Source organism: Penaeus vannamei, chromosome 15 (genome assembly GCF_042767895.1).
Source record: "Penaeus vannamei isolate JL-2024 chromosome 15, ASM4276789v1, whole genome shotgun sequence".
NCBI classification, from domain to species: domain Eukaryota; kingdom Metazoa; phylum Arthropoda; class Malacostraca; order Decapoda; family Penaeidae; genus Penaeus; species Penaeus vannamei.
This window is the reverse complement of record NC_091563.1, coordinates 14,554,343-14,559,293: the sequence shown is the minus strand read 5'-3', so window position 1 is coordinate 14,559,293 and position 4,951 is coordinate 14,554,343. Positions and strand designations below refer to the sequence as shown.

General features: G+C 41.3%; 1 non-coding gene across 1 annotated transcript; it reads left to right on the top strand.

Moving 5' to 3' along the window:
• The first annotated feature begins 4,067 nt into the window (after nucleotides 1-4,067).
• Nucleotides 4,068-4,140, top strand: TRNAT-AGU (transfer RNA threonine (anticodon AGU)). The gene has a single exon. It is a non-coding gene; the product is annotated as a tRNA-Thr (tRNA).
• The last annotated feature ends 811 nt before the right edge of the window (nucleotides 4,141-4,951 follow it).

The following is a 4,951-nucleotide window of genomic DNA, read 5'->3' as shown; positions in this document are numbered from 1 at the left end:
TCCCTTTCCATCTCATTTTCTTCCCCGTCTATCTTCGTATTTCCCCTTTCCCTTCTCCCTACCCCCTCTCCTTTCTTCCCTCCGTCAATCAATCTAATTTCCTATGATCCTTATCCTCTTTTTTCCCATTCGTTGTTTATCCCCCCTCCTCTTCCCTCTTTTAATCCCTTATTCTTCACCTTCTTTCCATCTCTCCCATGCTCTTTTCAATCCCCATTTCCACCCAATTTCCCTCTACGTCTAATTTATCTTCTTTTCCTCCATTCCTCTTTCTTTCATCAGATTTCCCTCTATATCTAATTTATCTTCTTTTCCCTCATTCCTCTTTCTTTCGTCGAATTTCCCTCTACATCTAATTTATTATCTTTTTCCATCATCCCTCTTACTTTGATCAAATTTCCATCTACATCTAATTTATCTTTTTTCTTCTTCTTCATCCCTCTTTCTTTCATCAAATTTCCCTTTACATCCAAGCTATCTTTTTCCCCTCATTCCTCTCTCATCAAATTTCTCTCTACATCCAATTTATCTTCTTTCCCCAATTCCTATTTTTTTCTCTCTCGCGCGTTCCCCTCTATATCCAATCTATCTCTTTTTCCATCATTCCTCTCTCATCAAATTTCCCTTTACATCCAATTTATCTTCTTTCCCCCCGTTTCTCTTTTTTTCTCTTTCTCACCTTTCCCTTCCTCCCCCCACCTGTCAGCATCCCTCAGGTACCGGGATAACTGTACCGGGATATTAATTAATCTCGTATTTTATTAACAATGGGGACGATTTAAGCCCTGGGAGCGAGTGTACACGTCCATGGGGTATTTTCGTGGGTGATTTCGTTCCCCCGTGGTTGTGGGTGATTCATGGTTGGTGATTCGTGGTTGATTTGTTGGTGATTCGTGGGTGATTTGTGGGTGATTCGTGGTTGATTCGTGGTTGATTTGTGGGTGATTCGTGGTTGATTTGTGGGTGATTCGTGGTTGATTTGTGGGTGATTCGTGGGTGATTTGTGGGGGATTCGTGTTCGATTTGTGGTTGACTGATTCTTGGTTGATTCGTAATCAATTCGTGGTTGATCTGTGTTTTTATTATTCGTGGTTGATTCGTGATCAATTTGTGGTTGACTGATTCGTGGTTGATTCGTAATTGATTCGTGGTTGATTCGTGATCAATTTGTGGTTGACTGATTCGTGGTTGATTCGTAATTGATTCGTGGTTGATTCGTGATCAATTTGTGGTTGACTGATTCATGGTTGATTCGTAATTGATTCGTGGTTGATTCGTGATCAATTTGTGGTTGACTGATTCATGGTTGATTCGTAATTGATTCGTGGTTGATTCGTGATCAATTTGTGGTTGACTGATTCATGGTTGATTCGTAATTGATTCGTGGTTGATTCGTGATCAATTTGTGGTTGACTGATTCATGGTTGATTCGTAATTGATTCGTGGTTGATTCGTGATCAATTTGTGGTTGACTGATTCATGGTTGATTCGTAATTGATTCGTGGTTGATTCGTGATCAATTTGTGGTTGACTGATTCATGGTTGATTCGTAATTGATTCGTGGTTGATTCGTGATCAATTTGTGGTTGACTGATTCGTGGTTGATTCGGGATCAATTTGTGGTTGACTGATTCATGGTTGATTCGTAATTGATTCGTGGTTGATTCGTGATCAATTTGTGGTTGACTGATTCGTGGTTGATTCGTAGTTAATTCGTGGTTGATTTGTAGGTGATGCGGGGTTGATTCGTGTTCCATTCGTGGTTGACTGATCTGTGATTTTATTATTCGTGGTTGATTCGTAATTGATTCGTGGTTGATTTGATGGTGATTCGTGGTTGTCGTTGATTGTGCAGGTGACTGACATCCTCCAGGTGAGTGACTGACACCCTTCAAGTGACGTCCTTCTTCCCCGCGTTATCAGCCACGCCATCGGTGGCCTGAGCCTTGGGAGATAAGGATAGGTTGTTGAGCCTCATTAACATTCACGTGCCAGGGTGGGGGGGGGGGAGGTTGGAGATGGGGGGGAAGGTGAGGAGATGGGATGGGGAAGGAATGAGATAAGTTGGAGATACGGGAGGAGAGGGAGATATGGAGGGAGGGGAGAGGGAGGAGGGAAGAGTGGGAGATATGGAGGGAGGGGAGAGGGGGAGGGGAGAGATATGGAGGGAGGGGGAGGGGAGGGAGGGGTATGATATGGAAGGCAAAGTGTGGAGGTGGAAGTGGGAGACATGGAGGGGAGGGAGAGGGGAGATAGGGAGTATGGAGAGAGGAGGGAGGGGGAAGATGGGAATTTCGGGGTGAGGAGGGGGGTAGGAGAGAGAAGGGGGGAGGAAAGGAGCTAAGGCAGGGTAGAATGCAGGGTGGGGTGGGAGGGAGGGGAGGGGAGTAGAGGGAGGGGTGGGGGGTTTGAAAAGTAGCTAAGTCCACCAAAACGGAATTTCTATTGAACGAAAATATATCAATAAATATTATGTCGCCATTTATTCTACCTATCTATTTACCAATAATTTGACCACATCACAATCACGAATATGACGATTTGATAATAACTAATCAACACCATTAAGGACATTATCACATCATCATTACTACTCTTATTACCCTTATTGTAACCCATTTTTGTTATCTGTTCTTAATTATCATTACTCTCTCTATCGTTATTATTATATTAATCATTATGATCATAACCTTTGCTACAAGGCAGATAAATGGAAATTACTTTTGGTGTTATACTGTAGATATTGTCAGTTAGTTATGGCAGAATTCTAATTACCATTGAATAAAAATTTTTATGTAATGACAATTCAGGGCCGTTGTCTGAAAAATCTAACTTATCACTGAATATTGTTTGATATATAATTCATATTTCTTATTACTAAATAGTGAGAATAATGTTTCAGATTTCTTCAAAAACTGAGTCAACCCCCCCAAAAAAAAATCAGAACAGTAAACTACTCGATGATGGACTAATTTCGAAAACACTGGCGATTTAGCAATTATCACATATTATAATGTCTGAAACTATGATTCTTCTGGAAACTGCTTCCTGACATCACTTCTGACATCGTGACTTCACAGCATCTTAACGGACATCCCCATTTAAAAAGAATACTCATGAACTTAGACGTATTCTAGGCTTCATTATGAGCCCATGTTCACAAGGTCCATAAATCAGTCAAATCTAAGGGTAAGTCTCCTTTAGCTACAACCAGCAGAACAACCACAACGGAACACTCTTCAGCAGAGCCCATCTCGCTGTAGCATCTGGATCCACGCTCTTGCCCATTCAGACCATAACTTCGAAATAGGTCTTTGCGAATGAGGCTGGATGCCATGGGGAGGGAGAGAGAGAGAGAGAGAGATAGGGAGGGAGGGAAATAGATAGAGAGAGAGGGAGGGAGGGAGGGAGAGAGAGAGAGAGAGAGAGAGAGAGAGAGAGAGAGAGAGAGAGAGAGAGAGAGAGAGAGAGAGAGAGAGAGAGAGAGAGAGAGAGAGAGAGAGAGAGAGAGAGAGAGAGAGAGAGAGAGAGAGAGAGAGAGAGAGAGGGAGAGAGAGAGAGAGAGAGAGAGAGAGAGAGAGAGAAAGAGAGGGAGGGAGGGAGGAGATAGATAGATAGAGAGAGAGAGAGGGAGAGAGAGAGAGAGAGAGAGAGAGAGAGAGAGAGAGATCGTATGTATGTGTGTGTGCATATGCGTGTGAGTCAAATGGGGGACACGATAAAAAGAGATACATTAGAACTTAGAAATTTTAGGGATCTAAGGGAAGGAGATACCAGACTTAACTCACAACAGTTAATGATCAACTTTCAAACTTTAGTCTCGTGTGTAATTACCAACGATATTCCCATTTTTCAAATACACTAGGAACTAACTGGGTAACTATATTAAATATCACATTTGACATTAGACCTTTCAGTCTTATAATGTTTACAAAAATATGATACATTTTATCGTGAGTAGTTTATCTTGTCTCGTCTCCAGATAACAGTTAGTTCATTATTCTAGCTTACCAATTTAGTATCTTAAAAAAAAAATCTATACAATCAGTAACATACAAACGTACAACGCCTTCATAGCTCAGTGGCTAGAGCGCTGGTCTAGTAAACCAGAGGCCGGGAGTTCGATCCTCCCTGAAGGCAACTCAATGTATTGAACGACAAGAGGCCACAGGTCATACATTGATTTTTTTTTTGTCGATTGTTGTATACCTTCTTAGTGATTGCATTTTACAGCGCTAAAGAACACTGGAATGTCTTACGATATGTCATTCCTGGTCAAAAATTCTTGAGACATTTATGCGCATATTGTAAAAAAAAAAAACTTGTGTAGTAAGATGGGGAGATAGATAGATAACAAACAATAGTCTGGGCCATACTCACTCTCTTACAGGTAGCAAAAAAAAAAAAAAACTTATCTCACGACCGATAGATTGTGACCTTGTTTCTCAATGAACGGCGGGGTCAATAGTTTGAGTGAGTGGTTTCAACTATAACTGTGTCTCACTCTGTTGAAGGAAACGCTTTTGCATAATATTCCCTTTATAGTGGTTCCAATATAATGGTTCCCTCCTCTTTGTTCCTTTATGTTCTTTTATGTTCTTTCTGACAAGTTCACGTGTAGCCGGATGAACCAAGGGTATTCATCTATCATGAAATCTTCAAGTGGAGAGATAGCGCAAAGGTTTCATCCTAATGAGGGCATCGATAGAATTGCATACATTTTAGCAAAATTGTAACATGAAAGAGGGAGAAGAGGTTGCCATGTTGGATTTTTTTCCTTATCTGGCGATTCCTGTGTTGGTGCGCCATGTTACTGCGTTATTTATTACGGTATATGGTAGTATATGGTGTACACTGCGCATTGTTCAGCAATGTACGCTATCATTAGTATTTAGGGCTTCTGTGTACCCTCTGAAAAGTGCAGATGTACCCGTCGGGTTACGTGTAGCCT